Genomic DNA, 17,967 nt, shown 5'->3' on the forward strand with positions numbered 1-17,967 from the left:
ATAAAAATAAGTAAAAGATAAAAACTGTTATCCACATGTAGCGATACTGAAACGTAGCGCTATTGGGAAACTGTTTGTATCTGGAAGGCTGAGTGTAAACTTAGTTTCCTACTCTGTTATACGTTAACTGCTTACACATCTTGAATGCTGAGTATAAACTTAGTTTTCTACTTTGTTAACATTAACTGCTCTATATACTTCTTAAAAGTTGAGTGTAAACTTAGTTGTTGGTTGTTTTTTTGTTTTGTTGTTGTTGTTTTTAAAATATACATCAACTGTTCATACACTTCGAGTGTATTATTTTTATCTTATTTTCCCCATTTTGTACTTGTCCCCTCGTGAGCGAGGCTAGTATATCAAATGTATCACCTGCTTATGTTGAACTTTCGACAATAAAGCTCTTGTCTTGTCTTGTCTTGTCACGTCTCTGTGCTAAACTCTCGATAACAAAGATGCTGTTTTGTCCCATTTCGTCTCGTCTCAGATCGTCTGGTCTTGTCTTTGAGTGTGCTTGTCTTAGTTTCATTATTGTTCTGTTTTATTGTCAGTCGTGCGCGTTGACTTTCTCACTGCTGGGTTCTGTACGATACTTTTATTCACCTTCCCATCGTTTCTTTTTCTTTTTTTTCTTTTTTTTTTTTTTTTTTTTTTTTACTCACAATTCGTTACTTCGATGTGAGGATTATTGTTGTTTGTTTGAGTTCCATTGTGTACATGATAACGGCAGTTATATCGTAATATAATTATCATAATCATCAGTTGTAGGATACGTCGTTGTCGTCGTCATCGTAGTAGTAGTAGTGTCATTGTTATTATTGTTATTATAATTACTATTATCATTATTATCATTATCAGTAGTAGTGGTGCTGGTGTCATTATCATCATTATTATTATGAGTTGTAGTGGTGGTATATTACGATTATCATCATCATCATCATCATCATCATCATCCAGAAGACCGTCAAACATAAGAACCAGCCGCAACGTTCCTGTTCGTTGACGCGGTATGACGTCACGCGAAGAAGTGACAACGTCACACATAACTTTCGCAAGCCCACTGCATTAACAAGGGTCATTAACATGGATTAAAACAGGCAAGGTGGCAAACGACCTGTGAAACACAATATATCTTCTGTACTGTTATAATTGTATGAATGAATTAATTTCAACTGAAGAAGAAAAAAAATAGGGAGAAGATTCAGCAAAATTCTTCTGAAGATGCGAAGGAATTTAAAACATTAGTTTTCCCTCTGACGTCACCACACTGACAGGTGTGTAGTCTGACGACAGAGATGAGTCATTGTGACACAGGACCGAGGCCAGGGGGACAGGCGGCCAGGGGGGAGAGAGAGAGAGAGACAGGAGAGAAGTGGAGAGAAGGGTGGTAGGAGGTAAAAGGGGGCGGAGAGAAAGAGAGAAGGAGGAGATGGTTTCTGTCTTTTCTCTGTCACATTTGACAGACAGACAGAAGAGCAAAGGCCGGGGTTGGAGTTACAATGACAATAATGATAAGCTAATTGGCCTCTGTGTGTGCGTGTGTGCATGTCTCTGTGTGTGTGTGTGTGTGTGTGTGTGTGCATGTGTGTGTGTGTGTGTGTGTGTGTGTGTGTGTGTGTGTGTGTTTCTGTGTGCGTCTCTGTGTCTTTTCCACACACTCATTCACAATCTGTTCATTTAGTATTCTCACCGAAGACGCTGCGTGCAAAGAATATGAGTTTTATAGAGAAAAGCGCGCAAACACACACACACACACACACACACACACACACACACACACACACACACACACACAGAGTGAGGGTTGGGAGACAGACAGACAGAGAGAGACACAGAGAGAGAGAGGGAGAAACAGCCACAATTACATAGAACACTGAAATTTAATTAGACAAACAGCCCCTGTCATGACAAAACAAGACACATTTCTGTCGAAGTTCAACAACAAATATACCATTTGATATGGATGATCAAGACCACCACTAACTATATTATACTCAGCTCGTACCCAACCATGTCTCTTGCCTCGAGATTTCCCAACCCCTGTCCTCAAAATCGTTATATATATATATATATATATATATATATATATATATATATATATATATATATATATATATATATCTGTGTGTGTGAGAGAGAGTGTGAGAGACAGACAGACAGACTGGCTTACAAACAGAAGAGGCACATTTACTTCTCTCAAGCCCTAATACTCACCCAAATGGATATAGATCTTGCACTTCACACTAGGGTAAAAATAATACCAAAAAAATAAAAAAAAAAAAAAAAAAAAAAAAAAATAAAAAGACAAAAGAAGAAGAAGAAAAGTACTGACTTGGTAATGATGATGATGATGATGATGATGATGATGAATAAGACTGCCTTTTCTAACACAGGAATGTAATACGTGAAAGAGCAAAGTGCGAGCTCAATGCTTGTTCCTGCCCCAGTTCGTTCCTACCCTGTTCTATAATTTGTCCTGTTTAATGGGAAAAGAAGAGGAAAGGAAAGATCACTCACCATCCCATGTGAGTTAAGGACAAATGTCGCATGTTCCCTCTCCTACACTCAACCTCCTTCCTCTCCCCTCCTCCCGCCAAGTCTCTCAACCCACTCACCCACCCACTCCTTATCATTGCTCGCACCATCTCACCTTCCGGGAAAGACTCTTCCGCGACAACAAAAAAGTTCCTGTTGGTGGCCCACACAAAACCCTCGTCTACTACTGACAAGTATGCTTGTCAGTGAAGGGCTGTCACCTCACCGAGAAAAGGTTGACATTATAGGTCAGGGTATTAATCACTATAACTATCCGGACGTATGATCTGGACTTCTTCCTCTTGGGCTTACAATACAATACAATACAATACAATACAATATATATATGATAGTCAATGACCATCAGAACAGCAGAGGAGGCAACTGCTGTTCCGACTATTTGGGCTAGAATTTGATTATAGTGGAGAGTGTCTTGCCCAAGTACATCCCCACTCTCTCGGCCAAGAGGGTTTTAGGACAGTCGGCGTTGGGATGGTTCCCAAAGGCCCACTAGCCCACAGGGCTGCAGCACTAAGAGCCAGTGCAATTTTGCCTCCTAGTTTGAGAGTCATAGTCCTTCATAAAAGACTAAGCTGTAAATGGTTTCCCATTGACTGGAGAAACCATTGATAATACAGCTCTCACTTTGCTTTTGGTCCAAATGTAAACTTATGTCAATCTGTGATATAAGCCGAGTGTTGGGCCGGACAATACAATACAATACAATACAATACAACACAACTATATTAATCCGACTGGAAATCACGAGTGCATCCACAGGCTCGTCATTCACACAGTACAAGCAGTCTCTCAGCCCACAGTCGAGTCTGCCACGTTCATGAATTCGACAAAGGTTGAACTAAAAGTTTCAAACAGTAAAACATGTCAAGTTAAAAAACAAACAAACAAAACGTATTTGATAAAAATACAGCAGCTTGATTTATCACAGTAAAATAGACCAACATATATTTCAAGAAACACTACAAAACACTTCTCGAATGAGAAACCCAACCGTAAATTTATCACTACAACTGAATTCTTAAAAAACAGATCCTGAACCAAACACATTGGGTACTGCCACTAAGACAGCTTTACATTTCATATTACCCTTGCTCAGCAAAATTCATTACATCATTAAAAAAAAAAAAAAAAAAAAAAGAAAAAAAAAGGGGGGTACACAGATGAAAACATTTGCGTTTAACAACTTTAGGCTACAATGACCGTGACATTTGTTCGAAAGTCAGCAGTCAAACCTAAACCCCTAAAAAACCTCTCCGGCTGGTTCGTCAGTATCAATCATACCTATCACAGTATATACTTGGGCGGGATATCGTGAATAGCACAATAAATCCTTTTCGGTGAATGCGTGTGTGAAACAAACAACAACAACAACAACAACAAAAAAGAGGAAAAAACAACAACAAAAACATTTTGTATGTATGCGGAAGAAATACAGATTATAATAAGAAAATAAAGTTTTAAAGGTCATTACATTGCCATGTCAGAGTTTCTCGTTGCCCTGTTTATCAATGACTGTGCATTGTGATATATTCCAAAGTATATTAAAAAAAATAATATAAAAAAAATATTTAAAAAACTATTTAAACCAAACAAAAGAACATCATCCACTCACTTAAACAAAATAAAACAAGCCAAAAACAAAACAAAAAAAGAATAGTGTGAGTATCTGAGGATGAACGAAAAAACACCGCCGATGGTGACGTTTTTGTTTTGTTTTGTTTGTTTTGTTTCTTTGTTTGTTGTTGTTTTTTGTTGTTGTTGTTGTTTTTGGGGGGGGGGGTTGTTTTGTTTTGTTTTTGTTTTGTTTTGTTTTGTTTTTGGTTTTGTTTTGTTTTTCCTCTCCGCTGACACCCCATGTAAGCGTATATGAATGGTTGTGATCCACCCTTTCGACGGTATGTGTTGGGTGCAGCCAAGGGCGACAATGTATTACCGCAAGAGTTTTTTTCTCTTACCTGTCTCTCTCGTCACTCCTGTGAACAAGCATTGAATTCAAAACTGCTCATTCTCAGGGCATTCACAGACTCTCCCTCCCCCACCCAATCCTACAGAAACGTACTGTGGCGGGGAGGGATCTGGAGGTGGGGTGGAGGTGTGTGTGTGTGTAAAGGTTACAGAGGAGGATCGAGTGTTTCAGTTTCAGTTTCAGTAGCTCATGGAGGCGTCACTGCGTTCGGACAAATCCATATACGCTGCACCACATCTGCCAAGCAGATGCTTGACCAGCAGCGTAACCCAACGCGCTTAGTCAGGCCTTGAGAAAAAAAAGAAAAAAAGGGGGGTGAATAAATAATAGATAAATACATAATTTTTTTTTTTAAACTACTACCACTACTAATAATATGTATAAGGCGCAAAAACTTGATGAGTCAACTATAAGCGTACATAAATAAATAATAATTATAATATATAAAAAGTAGTAGTAGTAATAATAATAATAAATAAATAAATAAATAAATAAAAAGACAACAATGATGATAAATAAGCAAATAAATGTAAAACATGGAGACACACATTCACACATACACCCACATATGCTTAACAGATATGCACCAAACATGCAGTTTCACAGATATGAAAGCACAGTCAAATACACATAAACGTACATGAGCCCCAACACACACACACACACACAATTCGAGAAAAGAATGCTTAATGAAGGAGGAGGCATAGTGACAATGGGGAAGAATTTTCTGAACAAGGTGTTGAGGGTAGAAAAACGTATATGTAAAAAAAAAAAAAAACATATTACACACACGCGCATGCACATGCACAAGCGCGCGCGCATGCAAACACACACACACACACACACATTTTTCCGTGTCAGGATGTTCTTCCTCCACAAATCAGTTGTATTCAAATCACTCATGAGGAGGAAGAGACAGAGTGTGTGTGTGTGTGTGTCAGTGTGTGTGTGTGTGTGTTTTCTGCCACTTTTATTTTATGTTTTACCACATATTTGTCTTCATAATCGTGGGTTTAAGGTGTTATCCAAATGCATCTTTAAATGATAAAATAAAAAGTATATAATAAAATTAAAACAAAAACAAAAACAAAAAAAAAACCAAAAAAAACAAAGCTGGGAGTCTGAGAGGGAGAACGGACGAACAATAAGGCTTCACCTACCATCCATCATATCTGGATGAAGTCGGTCTGATGTAACAATATATAGGTGGACATTTGTGTCCCCCACTTCCCACACTACTGTTGTTGTTGTTGTTGTTGTAATTGTCTCCCTTTGTTTCTCTCTTGCCGTCACTGTTAATCTTGACGCCGCATCCCGTACATATCCATTTGTAATTGCATGATCATGTATGTATGAGCGTATATGTATGTGTATATATGTGTGTATGTGTATGTGTGTATATATATATATAAGTATATATATATTTATGTCTTTTTTTTCTCTTGTATGTATCAAACCAATCCCAGTATTACTGGCAAATGGGTGCTAAAATAACATGCAAATTATTTTGTATTTTATTTTGTTACACCATGTCATTATTAATGCTATGCTCCAACTAACCCCCCCAGTTCCCATTCAGGCTCAACTAGCCAGATACAGAGCCGTATTGTAAATCTAAGTTGTGATCTGTGCATTTGTCCATTCCTATTGCATTGTACCGGACTGATGATTACATTTGGCCTTTAAAATCATTTTATTTTTCCATTTGTATTATCCCCCCCTTTTGTTTCTTCTTTTTAAATTATCCTCGCTCTTCCTCTGTGGCCGTCATCCTGTTATTGTCACATTAACTCAAGAGTTAATGGGAATAAACAAACTCTGAACTTGTGGAACGCAGTCAAGCGTGTTTTGCCGGGACAGATTATCACTGCTTGGTTGAAGGTGTGGCCGGCTGCCTGTGTGCGCTCCTCTGTCTATTGTAGATGTGTGCGTTGTACTTATTATGTGTATGGCCGATTAGGTGCTTGCCGAGACAGATAATCACTGTCTGCTTGGTAGAAGGTGCGGCTGGCTGCCTGTGTGCGGTCCTGTATGACCGAACACGGAAAGCCTTTCGTAACAAAAAGAAATCACCGAACGTCCGTTGGTTTCTTTTATATATATATATAAGGTCAGGTCAGGTCTCTACCTGCCACAGGTACCATGTAACCCTGTGCTACCTGTCGCATGCGGGCAGATGGAGCTCGACAGCCCGGGAAGGCAGTCCATCTAAGACAAGGAAAAGTCTGAAGTAAAACCCATGAAGTGCTAAGGAATGCAGGACAGTCTCGACATGCATTGACCCTGGGTCCATGGCCATGTCCCGACTTTCAGTAGCCGCGCCCCCGTGCCTCCGAGGAAGGTTTTTGAGCCAGAGGCTAGGACAAGGACAGTCTGATATAAAACCTACGACCTGAGGACCTCACTGTCACCGTCCCAGCTTGCTAGGCTATGGCAGATGAACCACGGGTGTAAAGGGTGGGGCCAGTACTGCGCACACTGCACTCCACCTAAAAATTCCATTGCGCAGGCTTGAAGGACACGTCCACGTCCGCGCCACCAACTATTCCAAGCCCTGTAGCGATGGGAAAGGGGCGAAAACGGCAGGTGGAAGATGTCACTGGAAGCCGCAGTTCCAATCCTGCATGCAGGCGGTTCAGGATATTGGTCGCCTGATTGTTGACCCGGAGGTGACAGCATCACTCGGCAGCACCCTGAACGACCAAGCAGCCTTTTCTAGGGACAGCACTGCTTGCTCCACACGGAGAGGGGCCTAGAAAAGGTGGTCCAAACAAATGCTCATCTCCATACCCCCCAGTTGGCTAGCCGCGGTCAACGGGCATCTCCAAACGCGGTCGAACAACAATAGAGAAGAAAAGGCCGGCACCTGCCTCACAATTAGGTGCAAAAGGACTAAAGGTAGCATGCTGGAACATCCGAACCATGCGTGACTCTGCAGACAGCAACCACCCAGAAAGGCGTTCCGCTCTAGTCGCACACGAACTTCAGAGACTGAACATTGACATTGCTGCCGTCAGCGAAGTCCGCTTTGCAGGGAAAGGCAGCCTCCAGGAACACGGCGCTGGGTACACCCTCTACTGGTCAGGCAAGCCAGAGACCGAGAGACGCCTTTATGGCGCAGGCTTTATGGTCAGGAGCACCATTGCCTCCAAGCTTGAAAACCTGCCAACAGGACACTCAGACCGAATTATGTCCATGCGCCTCCCACTACGGAACAAACAGCATGCCACTCTGTTCAGCGTGTACGCTCCAACCCTCCAAGCGGACCCCACAGAAAAGGTCAAGTTTTACACTGATCTGCGCAACCTCGTTCAGAACACCCCTGCTGACGACAAGGTCATCATCCTTGGCGACTTCAATGCCTGAGTTGGCCAAGATTCAGAAGCCTGGAAAGGAGTCCTTGGCAAGCATGGCGTTGGTAATTGCAACGACAATGGGCGCCTTCTTCTCGAGTTCTGTGCAGAGCAGCAGTTTACCACCACCAACACCATTTTCCAGCAGAAGGACAGCCTGAAGACAACGTGGATGCATCCTCGGTCCAAACATTGGCACCTCATTGATTACATCCTGATGCGCCAGAGAGACGTACGAGACGTCCTACACACCCGAGTGATGCCCAGCGCGGAGTGTCATACTGACCACCGCCTCGTCCGCAGCACGCTCAGGCTCCACTTCAAGCCCAAACCAAAGAAAGGAGGAGCTCCTAGGAAGAAATTCCAGGTCGGCAACTTTCAGTCAGCTGAAGTGAAAGCTGAATTCCAGGCGAAGCTTCAGGACAAACTTGAAGACCCCAGTTGCCCCACAGACCCCTCTCCAGAAGCACTATGGGCACAGCTGAAATCAGCCATCCTGCAGTCCTCTGAAGAAGTCCTAGGGTTCTCGTCGAAAAAGAACAAGGACTGGTTTGACGAAAACAACCAGGAGATCCAAGAATTGCTGGCGAAGAAGAGATCAGCCCACCAGGCTCACCTTGCACAACCGTCTTGTCCGGTGAAGAAAGCAACCTTCCGGCTCATATGCAGCAACCTCCAGCGCAAGCTTCGTGAGATTCAAAATGGGTGGTGGACCAACCTGGCAGAGAGGGCTCAGCTTTGTGCAGACACTGGTGACTACCGGGGCTTATACGAAGCCTTGAAGGCGGTGTACGGTCCCTCATACCAGGTCCAGAGTCCTTTGCGCAGCGCAGACGGCCAGGCGCTCTTCACAGACAAGACGTCGATCCTGAACAGGTGGTCGGAACATTTCCAGGCCCTCTTCAGCGCCAACCGCACGGTTCAAGACTCGGCAATTCTCCGCATCCCACAACAGCCAGTGAAATTACAACTGGACGAGCTACCAACCCTAGAAGAGACTGTCAAGGCCATTGAACAGCTGAAATGTGGCAAGGCAGCAGGGGTTGACGGAATTCCGCCGGAGGCGTGGAAGAATGGAGGCTCAGCACTACACTCCAAACTCCACAACCTCTTTGTCTGCTGCTGGGAGCAAGGCAAACTACCACAGGACCTCCGTGACGCAGTCATCATCACCCTGTATAAAAACAAGGGAGAAAAGTCGGACTGCTCCAACTACAGGGGGATAACTCTGCTCTCCATCGCAGGCAAGATCCTCGCCAGAGTCCTCCTAAATCGGCTGGTGCCTACTATCGCCGAAGAACATCTCCCAGAGAGTCAGTGTGGCTTTAGAGCCAACAGAGGCACCACTGACATGGTCTTCGTTCTCAGACAGCTACAAGAAAAATGTCGGGAACAGAACAAAGGACTGTATGCGACATTCGTCGATCTCACGAAAGCTTTCGACACCGTGAGCAGAAAAGGTCTGTGGGAGATCATGAAACGTCTAGGATGCCCCCCAAAATTCCTCAGCATGGTCATCCAACTACATGAGGAACAGCGTGGACGGGTCAGACACAGCAACGACCTTTCGGAGCCCTTCCCAATTGGAAATGGAGTGAAACAAGGTTGTGTCCTCGCGCCGACCCTCTTCACAATCTTCTTCAGCATGATGCTCCAACAGGCCACTGAAGATCTTGGCGACGACGACGGTATCTTCATCAGATACCGCACTGATGGCAGCCTATTCAACCTGAGGCGGCTACAGGCCCACACCAAGACACTGGAGCAACTCATCAGAGAGCTTCTGTTTGCCGACGATGCTGCCCTCGTCGCCCATACAGAAGCGGCCCTGCAGCGTATAACGTCCTGCTTCGCAGAGGCTGCGCAGCTCTTCGGCCTAGAAGTCAGTCTGAAAAAGACGGAAGTTCTCCACCAGCCTGCCCCACAGGAAGAATTCCACGCTCCTCACATCAACATCGGTGAGACAGAGCTGAAGTCGGTCCACCAGTTCAGCTACCTAGGCTGCACCATCTCGTCTGACGCCAAGATCGACAAGGAGATCGACAACAGACTTGCAAAGGCAAACAGCGCATTCGGCAGGCTGTACAAGAGAGTGTGGAACAACAAACACCTGAAGAAAGACACAAAGATCAGCGTGTACAGAGCTGTTGTACTGCCCACCCTGTTGTATGGCTCCGAAACCTGGGTCACCTACCGGCACCACATACGACTGCTTGATCGCTTCCACCAGCGCTGCCTTCGCACCATCCTCAGCATCCACTGGAGTGACTACATCACAAATGTCGAGGTCCTGGAGCAGGCAAAGACTATCAGCATCGAGGCAGTGCTGCTAAAGACCCAGCTACGTTGGGCAGGGCACGTGTCCAGGATGGAGGACCACCGCCTGCCCAAGATCGCGCTGTATGGCGAACTGTCCACTGGCCACCGTGACAAAGGAGCACCCAAGAAGAGATACAAAGACTCCTTGAAGAAAGCTCTCGGTGCCTGTCACATTGACCATCGCCAGTGGTCCGCAGTAGCCGCTGATCGAGAGACCTGGCGACGCACCATCCACCAAGCTGTCTCCTCCTTCGAAAACAACCGCAGGGCCAGCCTTGAGGACAAACGCAGAAGGAGGAAGAACCACGACGCTGCAGCCGCGAACCCAGACCAGACTTTCCCTTGCAACCGCTGCGGCCGACTCTGCTTTTCCCGCATTGGCCTTGTCAGCCATGAGCGTGCCTGCATCAGACGTGGACAACGCCCTTCCTAGATCTTCGTCAGCGAAGCCAGGCCATGATGATATATATATATGTGTGTGTGTGTGTGTGTGTGTGTGTGTGTGTGTGTAGCCGTGTTACCTGAGTGGTTCTAATAGGGTACGGACGGCACAAAAGACTTAACTAAATATTGATTGACTGAAGTAAAGGATAGATGAGAATTCCCATGCACAGGCCAGGAACATATAGAGGCCAGTCACAAATGGGTGTTTCTATTGTTTTATTTACAATAGTTTTGAGAACATAAGAAAAGAACTAAGAGAAGATATAAAAAGAGAATATAAGAAGAGAAGACCCAAGAGAAGATAAAAAGAGAAGACAACCAGAAGAGAAGACCTAAGAAGGGAAGACAGTGCCTGGAATGACAAACAAATGTCATTAGCACAACATGTCGGCACAAGTGAATAATAAAGCACATGTATATATATTACGTGAAAAGACTACCACTTGGAAATGGATATGTGTGAAGACCAAACACTGACATCAAATGACATTTCTAATACATTTTAATAGTGCAGTTAAAGTGATTGAAGCTATGCTGATTTAGTGAAAGTACACTGACAATACAGATTAGGTAAAGCTTATACTGTGTCAAAGTGACTCAAACGAATCAGTTTATCATGTTGCACTATACTGGGATAAGCCGTATAGGAGAGTTTCAGTTTCAGTTTCAGTAGCTCAAGGAGGCGTCACTGCGTTCGGACAAATCCATATACGCTACACCACATCTGCCAAGCAGATGCCTGACCAGCAGCGTAACCCAACGCGCTTTGTCAGGCCTTGAGGAAAAAAAAGGTGAATAAATAATAGATAAGCTTAAATAATAACTATAATGTAAAAAAAAAAAAAAAAAAAAAAAAAGATAACAATGATGATAAATAAGCAAATAGATGTAAAACATGAAGACACACATTCACATATACACCCACACATGCATAACAGAAATGCACCGAACATGCAGTTTCACAGATATGAAAGCACAGTCAAATACATATAAACGTACATGAGCTCCAACACACCCACACACACACCACACACATTACCCTGGACCTCCTCTACCCCCCTCCTCCACACACTCATTTCTAGTCTACGTATCACAGCTTCCACGGCACACACACACACAGATGAACACTTACTTGTACAAGCACATACACATATGCCCATATCTCCACACACATATATACAAAGATATGTGTGTATATATATATATATATATATATATATATATATATATATATATATATATATATATATATATATACGTTCCAATATCCTGTTGCTCCCACAGTGTAGGCATGCATACACTCACATACCTCATCCTCTACCCCACCTCCCCCCGCACCCCCACCTCCCCCTCACACACACACACACGCACGTGCACAGAACTCCACTGACACTTGTGTACACTTACTCTCGCGCATGCACAAACGCACTCAAAAATACAGACCCACACATGCACACAAACACACACACACACGCACAGAGGCTGCCACTGATTGGCCGCAAAAGGGATGGGAAAAGATCTCTGATGCCAAGAACGTGGCGTCTAGAGTGTTGCTCAGTCTATTGTATTTGGAAAAGCCCACAGAGACTGTTCCGTTTTGAAGAAATTTGCGCAATGTTGGTTTGGAAATGATGCCGATATTTGTTTGATTAGCAAAGCATCGTGCTCTACCTTTCATGTTAGACTTATGGCCACTCCCTCTCTCTGCTTTTATTTCTTTGAGGCGATCGATGGTGTGATGGCCTTGTACCTGTTCTTTTTGATATTCTTTGACTTTTCTGAGGATTTCCGATTTTCCTAGATGTAGGCCGCTCGTTGGTGTTGCGTTACCAGCAAGTCTGTCAGCTCGCTCATTTCCCTTAAATCCTGCATGTCCCGGGCAGTATGACCATGCGAGTTTTTTAATCTGAAAGTTGCGCATTGCCTTATGCCACTCTGGGCTTCCCATTCCGTTTTCAATTTTCAGTATGAGGTTCATTGAGTCGGTTAGAATCATGGCATGTTGGTTTCCGGGCGTATGGATGGACGATAGCCACTGGAGGGCATGTGTCACAGCTTCAACTTCCATCGTTATGCTGGAGGTTTTGACTTTGTAGGCAGCATTCTCTTCCCTGTTTTTCCATTTTGTTTCGCAGTGAATCCCCAACCGGACTGGTCTTTGGTGACTGAGCCATCTGTGTATATGATGATGTCCTCTTCTTTACTGTTTTCTTCTATGAGTAGCTTCACTTCCGCATCAGTTTTGCCCTCTGGCCATTCCCGACAATGTCTTCCTAGAGTGGGTGAAATGACTGTGTTGAATAGATGATTGAGGTTTTCGGGGTTTTTCTCCCATTCTTTTGTTTCTTTCAGGTCTTGTAGTCGGCATACTAGCTGGATTATGTCTTCTGCTTGCCCCATCCATGATCTTCCTCGTCCTAGGCGGCTGCCTTTTGGTTCTTTGACTGCGTCATGCAGTGGGTTTTGAGGGTTTTCTAATGCTTTGAAGTAGATCTTGACCTGTTCTAACTTGTTTCTGGCCTGCACTGAAGGAAGGTCAAGCAGGTATCGCATGGTTTCTGTGGGCGTGTCTTTTGTTGTTCCAAGGATCAGCCTCATAGCTTCATTTTGAACTCTTTCTAATTTTAGGAGGTTGCTTTGAGACGGTGTTGTTTGCCCAAGTCCGTAGTCGATCACACTGAGGACGAGTGATTGGTATAGCAGGAAGAGGTGGCGTTGTTCAATACCTTTGGTTGCCATTGCTTTTAAGACTGAAAGGCCCTTTTTGCATTTGAGAACAGTATTTTCCGTATGTTTTCTGAAGGTCAGCATCCTGTCGAAGTGTATTCCTAGGTAGCGCAGGCATTCAGTTTTCTCGATCTGAATCCCATAGGAGAGAGCATGATAACTAAATTACAATTAACAGACTGATACATATCAGGTGGTTTTAACCAATAACTGATATTAATCCAACACTATCTTGTAATCACAACAGCAGAATACTACACACATCTTAGAGTACTGAGAATCAGTGAAACACTAACCATCAGTGACAGCAAATGAAAAAGAACGCGTCATATGCACTCACTAGAATGTTCTGAACAAACTATTAGTGCCCAGAGACGTCACTGACTGTGACGTTAAGAAGAATCAAATGGGACACTGCTCCAAGCATATGACAACATGGCAATTATTTAGATCAATCATAGCGAGTTGTGACTAACATGTCAAAGCAATAACTGAACAAAGCAATGACTGAACATGCTCATATGAACACAAGTACTGTGTCGAACAATACAATTTACAAATCAACACATTCTACACACTAGTACTTACAGCGATATGTAGTGAGGTGTCAGCCGTTGTGAGAACACACACAACACACACTCGCACTGCCCGCAACGCAGCAAGAGTGAGAGAGAGCAGCTCTGGTCAGATGACTGACCAGGTATGAAATGTGAATTATGGACGGTCTACAAACGCCACGCCAAAAAGCTGAACCACTCAGTTCCACACCACCAGCCTCAGAAAACTTCTTGGCATAAAGTGGCAAGAGAAGAACCCTGACACAGAGGTGCTCACTCGTGTAAACTTGCCCAGCATCTACACCATCTTGATGCAGGCCCAGCTGCGCTGGGCAGGCCATGTAGTTCGCATGCCAGACCACCGGCTCCCCAAGAAACTACTGTATGGCGAACTCCAACATGGCAAGCGTTCCCATGGAGGCCAAAAGAAACGCTTCAAAGACACTCTGAAAGCTTCTCTGAAGGCCTTCAACATCAGCCACGACACATGGGAGCTGAATACAATGGACAGACCAAAGTGGCGTTCAGCTGTCCACAAAGGCGCCAAATCCTGTGAGGCCAACAGAATCGCTGCAGCAGAGCAACGCAGACAGGCCACGAAAAGCAGTGCCAGCAAGTCCCCGACAACCGCCACCATCCCCTGTCCATACTGCGTCAGAACCTTCCGGGTGCGGATTGGCCTGACCAGTCATCTGCGTACCCACAGAGCCCAACCCACCCACCCCTAGGATGACTAGATGGTCCTCGTTGATCCCGACGGACGAACCACACACTTACAGCGATATGTAGCCGTTGTGAGAACACACTCGCACTGCCCGTGACGCAATAAGAGAGAGAGAGAGAGCAGCTCTGGTCAGAAGACTGACCAGGTATAAAATGACCACTCAAATCTGACAACTGTTTCTTACAAGGTGTTCAGTGACAGATTTCTAAATGATTCCTGAACTGATTTACGTCGGATAAGTTGCAAAAGAAAGAGCTGTCCCACTCTATATGAGACTGGACGAATAACCCCCACCCAACCCAGCACTAACACCCTGACACCACAAAAAGAGACTATAACAGGATAAAAGTTCAATATAAATTTATTAAGCACATGGAGCAGACAATACACAGCGAGTTTAACAGACGACGGAAAACAACAAAGCACACTATTACGAAGACAAGTTATCCAGCAAATTAAAGGGTGAAATGGCACAAACGTGGAAATAATCACAACTGAACCTTCAAGTGGAGGGCAATGGGCTCATGAGTGAATAAATTCACTTCTGGAGGAAAATAAACGAATAGCACATGAGTGTGTGTGAGTGTGTAAATATGTGTCTAGAGTGACATGGAAACAAGCACAACGATGAAGTAATGACGACGATGATGAAGTAGTGACGACGACGACGAAGAACGAAGAACAGTAAGTGAAGACGACGAAGAACAGGTAACAGTAACGACGACGAAGAACAGTAAGTGACGACGATGAAGAACAGTACGTGACGACGACAAGGAACAGTGATGACAAAGACGAAGAACACTGACTACGACGACAATGAGCACCAAGACAGCCAAGCACCAGGCCAGAGAACGCTGGCGACGGAAGGCAGTGGCAGGCGGCAGCAGCCCACGGAGGCTGGCAGTGGAATTCTATGGAAGACAGTGGATGGTCAGTGGAAGGGTAGGGAAGTCAGTGGATGGACAGGGAAGTCAGTGGAAGACACGGAAAGTGGGAACGCAGACTCTCTGGTGTAAAGAAAAGAGATCAGGTTGGATCACCATTGTGTTCAGCTTCCACAAGAGTCACACCTCATGTTACATGCAGGAAGACCCAGACACTGTTGACCTCTGCCCAAACAATCCCTCTTCAGCCTGGACAGAAACTCACCCGGAAACTTTTCACAGAATCACAGAAATGTTTGGCTATAGGCTAAAAGCCTTTTGCCCTCATAATCAGTGTCCATTTATGTGCTTTTGGATCACTTGTTGTGAACAGACCCTTGTTTAAATCAGGCATAGTGTATACTACATTTATCTACAGCTCAATAAAGATTAACTCTGTGGAAAATACATGGTCCTTGAACTTTCTGTCAATGTGATTTTTGAAGGCGTTTACCGATGGTTTATTGATGGTGTCATAGGAAAGGTTATTCCACAGATTTATGATACGGTTAGTAAAAAAACTTGCGGAACTGGTTAGTTACGAAATTAGTTTTGTTTATTTTGAAGTTGTGCCCTCGAGTTTTATCGTAGTTAGCCAAAGTAAACAAGGAAGAGGTGGTGCAAGGATCATAAATATTGTGCATGATCTTGTATACTTCAATGACATCACCTCTTAATCTTCTAAACTCTAGGCTAGGCATATCAAAAACAAAAACAAAAAAAGCCAGGCGCTCCTCATAACTGAGATCTCGAGTACTATTAGTATTACTAGTTATACACTTGGTAAATCTGCGTTGAACACCTTCAATCATATTTATGTGCTTTTATTTATGTGACCCCTAAATCTTTTTCGGCAATTGTACTATCCATTGTTCGAGTTACCCCCTTTTCCTGTATCGTGTACTGATACTGTGGATTATTCTTTCCAAGGTGCAGAACTTTGCATTTCTCGCTGTTAAATTGCAATAGCCAAGTATTTGTCCATTTAACCAGATTATGTATACACATTTGTAAGTGATCTCTTATTCAAAGACAGAAAATTATTCCAGTGCTGATAACCACAGTTACAGATCTGAAACCCAAGAGTTCTAAACCGTCGAACCTGTGCTTGACCAAACACCAGTGCTGATGATCACAACTGCAGATCTGAAACTGAATAGAGTCTAAATCGTCGAACATCTACTTGACCAGACAGCAATCAATCTCACATTGACCAAACTTAACAACGCTAACTCAACTATAATTATCTGAACAGTGAACGTCACTATTAAAACATAGATCTAACCATATAGATTTGTCTGCATTTCAAAACCACTTGTGGAAATCACGTCGACTAGGCAGTAAACTTGCTTCAACCCAATGAGCAAAAATTAATTATTGGGTACTTACAGACGTTGAGAATGGAGAAACAGATTTCAAGTAGAATCCATTTAATCTCTCCCAAAGCAAAATACCACACTCCTTAAATCACATAAGTCTACAACAATTCAAGGCATATTTTGCACACCACGAACTCATTGCAAGCTTAACCTTCACGTCTCTTCACTCCAACCCCCCCCCCCTCCCCCCCCCCCCCCCCAAAAAAAACAACACAACAAAACAAACCGACAACAACAACAACAACAGCAGCAGCAGCAAAAAAAACAACAACAACAGTTACCACTCCGCTAACCAAAATCTGTGACACTGAACAGCTTATGCTATTTTGGATCAACATCTTTGATTGGACATCCTCTCGTTAGACCACCATGATGACTGATCTTCTCAATGGATTGCTCCAGAACGTTCTGCCGACCGGTTGAAAACCCAACGCTAGCTACTCTGTCGGAATCCTCCTCTCTTATTAACGGACATGAACATATACCGAACAGACAAAAATTTCTTAACACATAAGGACGAAACAACATGGCTGAACTGTCTATACAGTCTTGTCTTACCTTTCAGGCGGGTCCTGTTACCCAGATGCTGAAAGGCACAGAACACCAACACCGAACGTAGAGCACCAGAGGAAAAGCCATCCCCACTGCGAGTGCAAAACCGGGCAAACAGCCCCGAAGAGAGCAAAGCAGACACGACTGCCTCCAATGCCAGTCGCGGGCGAAAAGCCTAGAATCCTGTCACTGACTGACCAGCTCAGGAAAGGTTGATCTCATTCAGTGACAGCCTGAACTGAGACACAGATTCCCGTGCAATCAGCACAACCCCCACCGCTCTCCAGCTGAATGGGGTGGGAGAACAAGGAGGGGTTAAGGCACACACACCTTGGTTTGTCATGAGATGTGTCAAGAGCTCAACACCTACTTTATAATGAGTATAAAATGAAGTGTTGATTATTTAAGATGAATTTATAATCTTAATTTAAGGCACCTGAACAGCTTCAGTTTTAACGAGCTCGTCGCTG

The sequence above is a fragment of the Babylonia areolata genome, chromosome 19 (genome assembly GCF_041734735.1).
Source record: "Babylonia areolata isolate BAREFJ2019XMU chromosome 19, ASM4173473v1, whole genome shotgun sequence".
Taxonomy (NCBI): Eukaryota; Metazoa; Mollusca; class Gastropoda; order Neogastropoda; family Buccinidae; genus Babylonia; species Babylonia areolata.